This window comes from Pteropus medius, unplaced genomic scaffold (assembly GCF_902729225.1).
Source record: "Pteropus medius unplaced genomic scaffold, Ma_sr-lr_union100, whole genome shotgun sequence".
NCBI classification, from domain to species: domain Eukaryota; kingdom Metazoa; phylum Chordata; class Mammalia; order Chiroptera; family Pteropodidae; genus Pteropus; species Pteropus medius.
Window position 1 is genome coordinate 34,304,601 of NW_024349800.1, and position 15,578 is coordinate 34,320,178.

Here is a 15,578-nt window from a genome sequence, read left to right on the forward strand (position 1 = left end):
CCATCAGCTGCAGGGTGCATATAGTAAGCTCTTTGGGTGGTCTTATTGAAATCCCTCTCTCTCTAGATTAAAGGTGACAAGATAGAATTAGTTAAGATAATATTAGCTACCTTAACAAATATATCCACAAATCTTAATGGCTTAACACAATATAATTTATAATAAGGGATGGAAGGGTAGGGTAGGAGCATCTGCTCTATAAAGTCATTCGAGGTTCCAAGATAATGGAGGCTCAGCCATTTTTAATACATTGCATTCAAGTTTGCCCTGGGTATCAATATCTTGTTAGCAAATGAAGGAAGAGGTTGGGGCTTTTGCAAGGAGGTTTTTACAGTCCAGATTTGAGAGCGAACATTCCTACTTCTACCCATATTCCAGTGGCCAGAACTCAGTCACAGGGTCACACCTAACTGCAAGAGAAACTGGGAAGTGTAGACGAGCTTGAGCAACAGGAAAGGAGTTTGGGGTATACCTGGCCAGTCTTTGCCACAAGGGAGAAACACACCTTGTCTTCTATCTGGAGGAAGGAGTGGTGATGTAGGAAGACTACTGGACTCGGAATCAGGACACTCATTTTCAGTCCCACTCCTGATTACCTACCAAGTCTTAGGCAAGACAGTTTACCTCTCCCAGAGCCTTGTTTTCCTCATCTGCAAAATGAGGGACTGGTCTAGAGGATCCCTAGGTCTCCATTCTCTTATTCTGTGGGTCTATGACCCTAAGGGAACACGCCTAGAAATAGAGCAGAGCTATAACTCCAAGGGCAGCCATGCCATGGGTGAGGTGAGAGAAGATATTCTAGAAACACACAAAGAGCTATTGCCCTCATTAGAATCTTTTTTCGAATCTGAAGGCCAAAGATCTTCTAGGAAGGTACTCACATATGAAAGTTAAGATGGGACCAGAAAGTCTAAAATAGGTCCAGAATCCCACCCTTTCTCACTATTTTCATCATTAACAACTTCATCTAAATCATATTCTCTTTCACTTGGATTATTGCACTAGCTTCTTAACTGGTCTCCCTCCATGCAGCCTCTTTAAAAATTTAAGCTGTTGGATTGCTATTATATTACTCCAAATGATACTTATTTCAATTCAATTCAAAAAGCAATTAGAGAACACAGCATTCCTATTCCTCACATCACACAAGCTTGGAATACTCACCTATTCCTCCTCATCTTAATTTCTGCCTACCCACTCCTTCAACTCACCACCCAAACCATTCTACCCATTCCATGAAATAATTCCTGGCAAAAGTTATCTTCCCCTGCTCTGAAATCCTACCCTTACTATTTGTCATCCATTTATGTGCTCCTATTCGAGGGCCTAGTTATTTGTGTACATCTCATCTACTCTACTAAATTGTAAGTTCCCTGAGGGAAGAGATCATTGATTATACTATTTGCATTTGCACCATGCTAGGTGCTTAATTAATTATTGAATGAAAGAATGACTAATGACTGTGAAGAACTGTTAAAAAGCAGAAGCGAGGCAGCCCTGTTGGAAACAGCGGTGAGCCCAGTTTCCACTTGGCAAATGCGTTGTTTTCTGATTGTTTTTCTCGGAGTCCACTGTGATTGCAGGGAACAGTCTGTAGGAAGAACTGTAGGTGCGGATCTTCAACCAAGATAATGATTGCACCAGGGTCTGATTCAATGCAGTCTTGCCCAGGGGCAGTATTAGGAAGCGAGTTAAATGAGAGATCATACTCTGTCAAATCCTGAGAAAATGGCTGAGTGCCTGCCAAATGAAAAATTACAGCTGGACAGTAATTTTTCTCTCTTTCTCTCTTTTAAATGTGAAGCCATGTGCTCTGAAACAAAACAGAGCAGAGAGATGAGAAGTTATCTGAAGAATTCAATCAGTGTGGACAATTATTCTGCTAAATTCAGACAAGATCAGCCTTTTCCTCCTCAGAAAAAAAAAAATTATGAGCTAGTTATGTGAATCCCATGTTTCAGCCCCCATTTCCCTTTAGCCTGTCTGAATCAATTATTGTAAGGCGGGCTGCAGCCAGTAAGCTTAGCTGGGCAGAGCTCAGAGTTTCCATCATGTCAGCCATGAGCCAGGTGCTCCTGGGCATCCATTAGCTACACTCCTTCACGGGTCCAGATTGTGCCTCCAATCACGGATATACATACAGCATGCCATGGACCCAAACGGATCTAGGTGAAGTGAAGGATGAGCACAAACAAACCCATCCTCACTACTAAAGAAGCAGTTCAGATTTAGACGAACATCCTACCAGCATCAGCAGCACCGTTTTAATAGCACCAGGCAGAGTAACTTCCTCATAGTAGGGCTGTCATAAGTATCCATCCAATCATGTGTTCACTATGATCACTTTCAGAAAAATAACAGCTGTCAGTTATAGCGTTTCTCCTCTGGACCATGCACAGGCTAGGTATTTTATACACATCAATTCTGGGAAGTAAAAAATTAGCCTATTTTGCTGATAGGGAAACTGAGGCTCCAAGTGATCCAGAACATGGTCTAAGTTCACACAGCCAGTTTGTGGTGGAGCCATGATTCCAACTGATGTCCAACTCCAGAGCCCTCCCTTTCCCACTTAAGCATGTTTCCCACTTTGCCCACTCTGCCCACGCCAATCTTGGGTCATGGTGATAACAGGTGCTCTGCAGACTGCAATGCTCTTTTTACACTTTACCGCATTTATTCCTTAGAGAAGCCTGGTGAGATAGATAAAGCAGATAAAACGCCCACTTTATAGCTCAGGAAAGTTAGGATTATGTGAAAAGTGAGAACTGAGTCCCAGTTCTTCTTTCTCTAGATTCTGAGCCTACCCACTGTTAGATGACATGGAAACTGAGCACTCATAAGAGTAAGATTTTTATTTCACAAGGAATATGTCACACTTCCCTATTTGAAAATCTCCCATGGTTTTCTGTGACTATAGAATTAAATGTGACCACACTGTTGCACCACAGAAGGCCCTCCTGAGCTGGCATCTCCTGCCTCACCAGTCTCTTTTCAGCTCCCTTCCTTCCTCACCACTCTTGCGCTGCCATCTCAAAGCAAACTGTTCTTTCTCTGAAGACGTCATGATGTCGCACTACTAGCCCTTTGTTCATACTAATCCCTCTGCTTAGAAAACTGGCACACTTCCAGACTCAGCTTGTCCCTAACAGCTCCTGCCCCCAGGCAGAGTGGGCTGTTCCCCTTCAGCCTTTGCATAGCATGGTTTCTGTCACCATCAAATGAGATGGTCCACACGTGTGCGCCCAGTGGGCATCCACCTCTCTTCATGGGACTTCTCTACTAGCAGTGACTGTCTCCTCCGCTCACTGGCAGTGAAAGCTGAAATCCTTGCAAAGGACCACAAAGCCCTGCACCTTCCGGCCACATATTGCATGGCTGAGAGTAAGGCCCCTACTCTCCTCCCCGCACTATTCACACTGCCCTTCCCACTCTTCTCCAGTGTCCCAGCCAAGCTCTCATCTCAGAGCCTTCGTTCTTTCTCTTCCCTTTGTCTAGAGTATCTTCCTCCCAAGCAATCCACAAGGCTGACTCACTGGTGAGTAAGGACTTCTTCTCTAAACCTTCTATTAAATCGCCACCCCTACTCCTACTCTACACCTTTTATTTCCCTTACATATGTTTTTTAAAGTACTTCTCGACATCTGACAGACTATATACTTTATATATTTTTAAATTTTTCTGTTTTTTAAATGAATGAATCTTTCTAGCCCTAATCCTTCCCACTCACATCCTGATCCCCAACACAATGTCTGGCTATGAATTTATCTGGTCCCCTTCACTGCCTAGAAAATCCTAAAGGTTTAGCCAAGGCCATTTTGTTTCCATAGATCATGACAAAGCCAGGGAATCAAAGGCAAATCACAGTCCAGGGACAGCAGTGGATTAGGGCAGGCAAATTGTGTCAAGGCAGTCTCTCAAAGCCAGTGGGTCCTGGAACAACCACTATCAGGGGCAAGAGTACAGGACCAAGGAGCAGAGAGCCAGGGAGGACGAAAGAAAGCCAGGGGCAACAAGTCAAAACAAGCCTGGGAGAGGGCAGTGTGAAAAAAAATCACAGAAATGGTGGGCTTTGATATGTGGCTGGTTATGAATTCCATGGGCAGACCAGAGTTGAAAAGCTAATAAGTGTTTGCTGAATAAATGAATAATCAATGGAAAAGCTGGGAGACAGTCGCGAGCTATTGACTTCCTGGCTCCTCCATTGAACAACCTTCCTGTGTGGGAGCTGCGGTTCACATGCCTAGAAGTGCAGGTGCCATGCCAGCACCAACTTCTAATTAGCATGAGCCAATGCAGAGCACTGCAAGTGCTCAAAGCAGACTATTCATCTTTTTTTCCTGGGAACTAAGGCCAACATCCCCAACGGATTCCTTTGGTAGAACTGTTCCATTTGATAAATGAAGTACAGGCTTTGAGTTCATGGTCTGCAGTCCTGGCCCCAGCATGAGGCCAGGTATCCTTTGTGGTTCCACTAAGCAAGTACAAAGCAGAGCCTAAGACAAACTGCTATTCCACCCAGAGAGAGCAAGCAAGCACACTGAGCAGTTCTGGGGATGTCCGCCAAGCACAGGAAAACTAGAACATTGTAAAAAAAACATTTCAAATTGGCATCATCTACTTTATACAGTTATAATCTCAAGTGTATTTTCACTCTAGAAATCAGGAAAAGATTGGGCGAGCCCACATAGGTGCACCAGGATGCTCTCCACCTCTACATGTTGTATTGGAAAAATGGGGAAGGAAAGAAGGAACCAGGGCCAAGAAGCCTTTTGATGCCATTCTTTTCGTTCTAACATGAATGATTATTTTTACTTAGAGTGGAGCCAGAACTGGACTAGAGTACCAGGGTTTTAGAAATGCTTTCTTTATTTTTTTAAAAAAAAGATAATTTATATTAGATGAGTACTATATGAACTCATGTATTAAAATACAGACACAGACATTACTATCACATCAATATAGATATCGACAAGCATAGACATAGATACAGATACAGTTATAATTATAGATAGAGACATATTGTATAATATTGAACATTGTCCCTTATTCCCACCTCCACCTCCAAACACACTCCTTTTTCCAAAAGGAACCACTGGTGACAATTAAGGGTTTCCTTCAAGTTATTTATTATGTATGCATTTAAAATCATATATAATCATATACACTTTTTTTTTTTTGCTTCAATGGGATCATTATACATATTTTTCATGCCTTTGTCACTTAACAAAATGTGTCAATGATCTGCCCATGTCCGTCCTTGGAGATATTTTTAACTTTTAATTTTTAATTGCCACATGGTATCCCACAGTGTGGGTGCACTGTATTGTATTTAATCTCTTCTGTTAAAGAGGCTGTGAGTAATGTCAATTTTTCACTACCTTAAAATAATATGGCATTAAATATTCTGGTATCTATATCTTTGCAGACTTGAACAATGATTTCTTTAAAATCTCTAGAATTAGAATTTTGGGTCACCCATGAGCACAATTTAAATTTTGAAAGCCATTAAGAAATCAGTTCCCTAAAAGTCTTTACCATAGCCCACTCCAAACAACACTGTATGAGAGGCCTATTTCCTCCTACCCTTGCCCACAATAAATATCATACTCTTTTAAATATTTATCAGCCTGATAAATGATAACATTTTTTATTCCCATGACTACTAGTAGAGCTGATCATCTTTTCATATGTTTATTGCCCATTTGAATATCTTATTCTGTGAAGTTGTTTGCTGCTATTATTGGTCTACTTTTAGGTTAGACCATTTGTCTATTTTTGAGTAATTTGAAAGAGCAGAAATACTCTGTATCTTTCTTCTATTTTCTTCCCTACATAAATTAGAACTTTGTTTTCACAATGACTTTTTTCTTCTTGATAAGTCTGTTTCATCTGCCCACCTGAACTATAAGCTTCTTATTAGTGGATATACTATTGCTACTATGCTATTTCTATTTTTATCATAGTTAGTACCATTTATTGGCTACCTACTACGTATATGTCATATACAGTCTCATGTCCCATAGCACAGATAGAGGCAGTGCTGGCAGAGTGAAAAGAATCTCGGACTCTCAGTCAGGAGGCCTGGGCTCAAGCCTCATCTCTGCTCCAACAAGCTACAGATGTGGTCAAATCTGGTCATCTCTCTAGTGTCAGTGTCCTCACTTAGTCCTCTCACAATCTACTAGCAGACATGGATTTTGAGATGTCTACTTTATACAAATACAAATTTCTGTAGTTACAGGTCCAGTTATCTAAAAAAGCATCCAGCACAATTTTGCCTCATATCAAAGTCTATCACACCTGCCTCAAGCCTCAAACTCTGTGCTAAACTCTATATAGTTACTTGCAGACTACTTTTAAGGTCCTTAGTAAATTTCAGAGAAATTTGAGAGCAGTAACTATGCCTGATAGCATCATGAAAAGAGATTCTTTCATGGTTTTTGCTCATGGAGAGGAACTTCCACTTCAACTATTGTTTCATGCCCAATATATAACATTTATAAATCTAAAAATAATTAACAATTTTTTAAATATTAAGGAATCAATAGTTCTCAAAATTTAGTTTAGTTACACAAATAACAAATCAAAGCCTATGGTCTAACAAATTAGATTTTCCTAAACATTCAGACATTGAATACAAACATTTTTGCTCAAACTCTCCTAAACATTTAATTACAATAACAAATCTGTTATATTCTCATAAATGCTGTAAACATTTTAGAAGTAGACAAAAACCTTACAAAATGACACATATAGAACTTATCATTATATTGAAACTACTTTTAGCTAATAACATTAATTTAAATTCTGTATCTTCCTAGGGTTGTACTAAGTAATGATATCAAATCTACTGCCCTTTCCCCTCAAAAAAATCTGACTTACCAATTAAGTTTGCAAGTTCTGTGTTATCGATCCTTTGGAGAATTTTTTGTGTACGAGTGGGTGTTGTTTGGTTTTTTGTTCTGTTTTTTTGTTTTTGTCTGACATGGGATCTGGGTAAACTATTTTAGAAATTAAACTTCCTTTACTATGCCAATAAAACTCAAAGATCACACTTTTCATGCAGGTTTTGGCATCTCCCCTTGAAGTAATACAATGCACTTTAAGTTTCCCTTGGTCAGCATGAACCTTTGCCCTATCATTACACTATAGTGACCTGGCTTGTTAGCACCATTTGAAAAGCTTATATTCCTAATTACTATATTATAATGATTAGTAAGGTCATCCAAAGGTTCTGTTTCCTAGGAGATGAGAGATTGAGTCTGTGCAATTACCTCTCCTCCTCAGGACATCTGAACAATTGAAACCTTGCCCACACATTTTTAACCGCTCTCTCAACTTAGTTACTGTGGGTTATCATTGTGCCAATTAAATCTTGGACCCTCTCTCTATGTCATTTTTGTGTGAGACAATGAATACTGGCCAGTTATTCCTCTCCTTACTAGTTTCTTCTATTTTCCCCCAGACTATTTGGAAATACTTTTTTAACATCTATCTAAGATGCTATGAGAACAGATAAACACTTAAGAGAATAAACAAAATACGTTAACATCACCTTGACTTTTTGATGCTCAAATTGTTACAACTTGATTCTTAACCGGATCCCTTTGTCCTTTCGGTGCCACCTGACACCCTTGAAATTACATTTTGTCCTGAAATCACAGAATATTCTCGAATTTTCCTGTGCCAAGACGTGGAATCATTTTCCCTCCAGGAAGCTTCGGCTCTTACTGGGGGCCAAAACTTGAGAAGTCAGGAATATACATGAAAGTCAGCGGTGGCCAAAGAGGCACTTCTACTGCTGGGCCATTTTTGGATGTGATAGAATTGGAAAAGATATTCCTTTTTGAGGTCATGAGTTCAAAATGATTTTTCTAACTTAGCACATTATACTGATATACCCTACTTTTCTTAGAGATGACTTTCTACCACTTTAACAATACATACCCCTCCAAGGAAGGCCCAGTAAGATATTTACTCCATAAATGCTTGTTGAGCCACATTAAATGGAACGATATTCTGCATAGAGACATGGTTTTCCATCATCCCATTATCCCTAACGTAAGACTGATGACTAGTCTAAGCTCCTTTGCCACATGCCTCTTTTCTCCTAATCTCACACCACCTATTCCTCACAGTTCACAAAGAGAATAAAATCATTCCATCAAATAATTACTATCTTGCTGGGATATAGAAAAAACATCAGAATTAGTTCTAATCTTTAGAAAAGTTGTGGCACAACCCATGTTCATCTTCACTGTCTGTAGGTGACCTTCCTTCTTTCTTTGACCTCATACTACCCCTCAGCAAGCCCACTTCAGAGACACAGTGGAGTTGCCCAGAGCCCCATGGTCAGAACTTGCCCTTCACTGCCTCTTCTCTCATCCAAATGTACTTATTTTTTATCCCATTCCTTTAGGCAGTGCATAATTGATGTAATTGATTCACCTTACCACCCAATAGTTATGACTAATGAAGTGCGAAGTTGTTTTATTCCTTCAGGGAATCTTAAGCACCCTGATAGAAACTGAGGTGAGGAGACACCTTGACCTTCAATCCCATTATGAGTGAGCTACCAACTTGGCTTCTATGTAGAGCTAGCACTGGAAAGTTGGCCCTTAAAAAGAAAGGGAATGATCTGAAATGGTCAACTATAAAGATGGTAAAGACAAGGGTAGCAGGAGATGAGATTGGAGTGCTAGACTATCCTTTTTCTTATACCCTATGGTAGCATTTTTATGCTATGCACTGAAGTTTTAACTTTATCCACTCAGAATGAGGATTCTGTTGAAAGGTTTTTTGGTAGCCGGTATAACCAGATTTGTACTTCTGAAATATTACTTTGGGAGCTGTGTGGAGACCAGCTTGGGGTGATGCTCTGTACAGCAATAATCTATGCTAGAAGTGATGAGAGTTGAACTACTGATGGAGGCAGAGAAGAGTGCTGGAATTAAAACATATATATATATATACACATGCATATATATATGAGGGAGGATCAATCAGATTTGGGGATGAATTGGATGTGGAGGAACAGAAAGAAGAGACAAGTCTAGAATGTTTCCCAGTTCTCTGATGAGAGTATCTTCAGGGATAGTGACCCAGTTCACTACCTCAAGGATACACGAGGAGGTACAGATTTGATGCCAAAATGCAGTTTCAGAATTGGAACTCTTGAATGATATAACCTACAGGTTTGTGACACAGAATTGAAATCAAATTTAGAGATGTAGATTTCAAAGTCACCCAAAGGACTAGACACTAGAAGATGGCCTAAGGAAGAGACTGGTGGTGGCCAATTGGTGGAGATGAGGTGAGTGGATCTAATGAGGAGAATGGACCAAATAAGCTTCAAAGCAGGCCGAGATCAGAGGCCTGAGGGTCACGGGAAGAAATGGTCCCCAGATAACAAGGCAAGGAACTACTGTACGGACAAGTGGTAAGAATATTCTTCTCTATGAAGGAACTATAACTCGATATTTAATTTTTTAGCTAACTAATTCACTGATACTCTAATTCTCTAATTCATCCATATTAAGGAGAGTCTGAAGTGGCTTATAAAATATAAGGCAATTTGGTAAAGGGAAAAAAAGCAAATAAAGGGAGCAGAACAAAGAAGAAAACAAGGATAAAATTGTATTTGAAACCATAAGCAAATTGAAGATACAAAAATAAAAAGGATGTCAGAATGTAATATACAAAGTTTTAATGTCCCAAATTCACTTCTAAGTATCACAGCAGCCAAAGTTAAAAGGGAAGCATTACTGATGACAAGAATCACAAAGAACATAAATTTTTTTAATTTTATTTCTTTAGAAGAAAGGTAGATTTTTCTTAATGTTTAAGTCTGGAAAAAATACATGCTTCCTATGGGTCCTCATAAAAGAGTATGATGTAATATAACTGGCAACACCCTCGAGAAGTACAATTAGCAACTTTCACACAGCTTCTTCCTATGGCATCCTAATGGCTTCACCCTAAAGTCCAGCTCAATAAAAACAGTTTACGAGACACCAAAAAAAGTGTGGTCTAAATACACAGTTCTTTGATGGTCTGGCTTGATCGAGCTTCTAGAGGAATTGACAGCCTTCCAACAATCCTCTAAGAGTTTTATTCCTCAAAATTGAGCTTTCGATAAGAACTAAACAACAGAATAAAGGTCATGGTCTCTGGCAGGAACCTGGGGTATAGATACCCTGGGGAAGATGTGTATCCTTTAACAATCTACTGAGAGAGAACATTCTCTTCATATGTCTCTTTCATAAGAAACATTCCCTGACTAGAACTAAAGAGCTTGAGTAGGACTGTCCCCGTATCTCCCCTTCCCCCATCAAGGGAGCACCAGCTGGGCAGAACCAAGACCTTTCCTCAGCAAATGGTCCTCCAGAATGTCCTATTGCACAAAGTAAATGGCCAGTAAGGCCTCAGAATTCAGGCTGGCCATGTGTTGTTAAAGTCAGGAATTCTAGCAACATTACACTCAGGGTAGATACTTGTTTTTGTGCCCTTGGGACCCAAAATATGGAGGGGCAGCAAGGAAGACTGAGGCTAATATAAGTAGGAAGAAACCTACGAGGACGTAAACAGTTCAATTTAATACTGAAAAATGACAGAAAGGGGAAAAGAAATTATTTCTTTTGTCACTGAAAACTATGGAACAGAAAACCCTACCATAATTCAGCTCTGAATCATACTGACTACATTCCCCCTTATCTTTGCAGGCTACACACACATTCTGCTCTTCTACATGCAGTAGCTTAGCACAGAAGGTACTGCTCCTTGCTGACAGGGGCCTATAGCCAGAAGTGAAGCTCTAGAAAGCCTATTGGCCAGTGATCTAAGCTGTGTATCCTTCGGTACAGTTTTCTCAAGAAAGCAAGCATATGATCTTCACTTTTCTGACTCAAAATGGGATGAGAATAGAAAAACGTTATTTAATAGCCCCTGGAAACCCCAGTGTAGGATGGAGATCACAAAGGTGAAGAATGAGCTGATGGATTGTAAGTTCATTCCTAGTAGGTGCTGACAGACAATAGGAAATGGTTACAGCAGCAGAACCCTAGACCAAGAAGAATAGCTTAAATTACTGCTGTTGACTGCTCTGGCACAAGTTAGAAGCAGGGACACATACATGTGCCATTTTATATTCTTGTTATAATCTTGGGTAATGAAGGCAAAGTGTCAGGTGTCTGTTCTTCAAACTGCAATTCAAGGTGATCAAGCTGTGAGCTCTGTTACTGCTTAGCAGTAGTCTTACTCTCCAGAATCTTCTCTGCCTGCTCTTAGCTACTATTCTCAATAGGAACATGCTAAAAAAAAAATGCTGTAGCCCCTCAGAAAACTCCATGTACTAATGAGTAGAGTCAAAGGAAGTATAAGCCCTTCCTGGAATCTCTAAGTGTAAATAGGTCCAAGAAGCCTCATGAAGAGCCTTGTTGCTTGCTTCTAAAACATAGGTTGCATCTCAGTCTCCACTTGACTCAAGGAAAATAAGCTGATCACATTAGTACACTTACCAATCTGCTGGAAAATAATCTAAATCCTTCACCAGTACCAATAACCTACACTCTACCCCATGCCCGAGACTCCAAAGCAATTGACCTTCCTTAGGAAAAATATTCTTGTGCCTTTTCCTTTTCTTATAGAAAACAGTGTTCAGACTCATCCACGAGCTGCTCAGGTCTTGAATCCTGCAATGCTCTAGTCAGAAGATGCTTAGAGAACTATATTAGCCTCTAATTGCAAGCAACAAAAATGGACTTTGGGTAACTTAAGTAAAAAGAGAATATTCTGGAAAGCTATTGGGCTTCTCACAAGATTGAAGAGAAGACTAAAGAAACAAGCTTGGAACAGACGAGTATGAGGAAGATCCAGAAGGTTTTGCTGCCAGTTGAGCCCTGGTCTCACAGCTGGAATGATGAATTTCAACAGTTCCTCTGCCTTAGGTTCTGTCTACTCAATATTTTCAATAAAAGAGAGAGAAAAACAAGTAGACTAAGTATAGGTCCTATTCTTCCTCTTGCTGTGCCTGGGTTGTAAAAGGAAGGTCATGGGAACTGGAGCCTGGAGGGTCTCTATCAGCTTCCATAATGGGACAGAAAATCCTGAGACTTACCTACCTATCACAGCTGCACACAAAGAAGCGAAGTGAATTCTCCAAAAGGAAAAGTGCTATCAGGAAGGGGAAATGTAGAAAAGTGAAATAACCTTTAAAGGTCAAAGACCAAGTTTGAGGTGGAGGTAGAACCCAAATGCTACCCAAAGTTTGTTCTTTGGATGCACAGTATCTAATCACCTGGGAAATGAAGACTCTCAGGTACCACCCCAGACCTACTGAGTTAGAATCTGCATTTCAACAACTTTTCTGGGTCATTCACATGCACACTAAAGTTTGAGGAGTACTCTTCTATCTTTATAAGTCTCAACGTTTATGTTACCCAGTGAGAGCTGAATCCAGGTATTCATCACCTGAACCTGATCTATGACAATCTTTCCTCAGTTTAGAAAATATGACATAAGTATTTCATCATCATTTTCTAGTCTCTGGGGCCTATCCCCCAGAGACTATTCCCATGTGCCTAGTTAGCACACTCAGACAAAGGGCAGCTTGTGTGGTCACCAGAAGCTTACAGTAGGATGTGCACTTACTGCCAGATTCTGACAGAGTGGTATGAGGAATTAAATTCAAGACTTTATAAAAGCATTGCTGAGAATAAGTAGTCCCATCTGTAAAATAAGAACCAAAATCCTATAATGATATGAATAGTTCCATGGCACTTAGGTACAAGAAACCACATTTCTTTACTGTTCTAAATCAAATTAAATCTTGTTCAGTCCTACCTGGTGAGGAGGAAATCTGACTGCAGTTATTTAGAAAGCCTCTCCTTTCCTTGTTTGACTCAGAACTAGGAGGTTTACAAAAATCAAGAAATAGCCCTTTGTCCTTAATTGGCCATGGCCGCTGACTTTATCATCAGGCCTTCTACTCAAGGTCACTGCTCTGGGAGGACTTCAATCTGCAGACCTGCTATCTGCAGACCTTTCCTCTCAGTGTCAGGAGGCCTGAGAAGTCTTCTTTCTCCTCCTCCTCCTCCTTCTTTTCCTCCTCCTCTTCACTGAGGTGTTCACTTTATTTTGTATTGGTGGAAGCGTGCTTTTGATAGTGCATAGAAAGAAAACAAACAATATATAATGGTCTACAGTAAGTACCCAATGAAAGAAAGAGACAATAATCTCAGCAGAGTTCATGGCGAGTGATGGGGTGGGGGAGTTCTCATCATTAGCCAAAGTGATTTAGAAAGGCTTTATGGAGAATCAGAAATTTCATCTTGACTTTAAGCAATGATTCTTAATTTAAGTCAATGTTTTCTTAAGGAATGCATGAATGGAGCTTTAGGGGGTCAATGAGCCCTGTGAATATACATTTTGGGGAATGAAGTTTCATGGCCTTCACCAGATTCTCAAAAGGGCGACTTGAAAAAGTTACAAATCACTACCTTGCAAGAAATTGCATAATTAATAAAGAAGAAAGCAGCATCCTTAATAGAGTAACGAGTAAATAAAAGAATGGTGAAGGAATGAATAAGCCACATTAAGATGAAAATGAGCAATGCCAAGCTAGTGTAATAGTGGTCCCTTGTTCATCCAAGGCCACATCAAGAGACAGAGTTGAGAAAGCAGGTTAGAACTGCGTGGTAAAGAGCCTTGACTATTATCAGAATCGTGCTGTGGTAGTGCTCAGGTGAATGACACAGTGACATGGGATTTAGGATGCGTAATCTGACCACGGGGGCAGGATAAGGTAGAAGTTGTTTAGCCTGAAGTGAAAGAAACCTCTAGTTCAGTGATGATGACCAAGAAAATGAGTTGAGCTGGTGGTTGTAGCCATGGAACAAATGAGAGGGATTCTAGAAGTACTGAGAGAAGAACTGATAAAATTTAGTAACTTTGGGATATAGGAGGAGAGTGAAAAGAACCATGGGTGACTCAGAGCCTCAAACCTGGATGCCTGGAAGAATGAAGCCTCATTCACAGAAATATGGAATGGTGGATAGAAAATTGGCTTCTGGGATGATAAAGCTTTGACTTCCAACATGTAGAGTTTGAGGTGCTGTCCTACTTAACAGTTGAGAACCTCTTTATCAATGGCATCATATAGTCACACAGCCAAATATAAGGTGGATGCCAATTCCAATCGTATTTTTCTAGCCCAGTGCCCTCTCTTCTAGACAACTGATTTGGTCTGACTACTTGGGAGACTCTGCACTGTTAACCTGAGGCTGTATCATTTTTGTTTTTTATTAGCAATCTTTCCTAAACCATTTTCTCGGAATGACGTTATCACAGTGTGATTAGGAGACATGCAAGGACATAAACATTCCAATAAGATAAAAGCAGCCCTGCTTTCCTAGCACTCTCAGACCACTTCAACTTCATTAGACTCCATGTTGTTTCATTAGAGTCAATGCCATTTAAATTTTTATGTTCATTTCAAGGCTATTTATTTTGACAAAGGATTTTAAGAAAACACAGTATGAACTTCCTGGGTTTTATTTAACTTTATAACCATCTAATTTACTCCCCAATAAAGAAACAACTAAGCATTCCTGTTATACTGCCAAAAACTTCTTTGCATAATTTTGAAATACAATGCAAGACTCTGCAATGAGGAAATTCATGCCAAGGAAATGCTGACACAAGCTATCCCATGTCTGGGGCTGAGGTTTAAGGACTAGATATTTTCTCTCTTCATTAACACACACACCCCCTATTGGACCTAAAGACACCTCCTTTATTTATATATTGTAACTCTTTTAAAGAAGGACATCTCCTTATATAGGACAGATGAAGCCCAGCAGGGAGTTTCCCACAGCCTAGGAATGCCAACATACGGAAGATAACTGAATAACAAGGGACAGGCAATGTAGTGGGAGAGAAACAGAAATGTATGGATTCTTCAGAACCGTTCCTTTCTCTCCAAGATAATACTCTAATTGATTCAAATAGAACTTCTCACTTGCCTCTCATAAATCAAGCCGCTGCTCAACTCTTCATTTTGTACAATGTTCCCCCTGGTGGGCAGGACTTACTTCTTTTATCTATCTAAATGCAGATGATCTTTCAATATCCACCTTAAGTCCTGCTTCCTCCCTGAACTGCATTCTGTTTATTTCAGGCTGCTGGTTCATTGTCTTCTCTCAATTACCCAAACAATAAATGTTTTTGAGCACCTGCTAATTGTAGGCATTAGTGTCCATTGTACCTATTTCTCATTTTTCCCCTGATTGTGGGAGTATATTCATATCTTCACCCTAATACACATGATAGTTTCACTTCTTTTGTATTTCTCATAGTGCCAAACCAATTCCTGGGCAAAGTATCGTGTACATGTTAATATATGCCAGGTGTGTTGTAAAGAAAAAAATTAAGAAATGAAAACACTTAGGCAAATCCAGAATTAGCTCTCATTTCAGGACAATTAAAAAGAAAACTTAGATTAATGAAAATACATATGGAAATATGTATGGTATGGTTTTGTTTTTTGTTTTTTGTGTTTTTTTAAGCTGAAGAAACAAGAG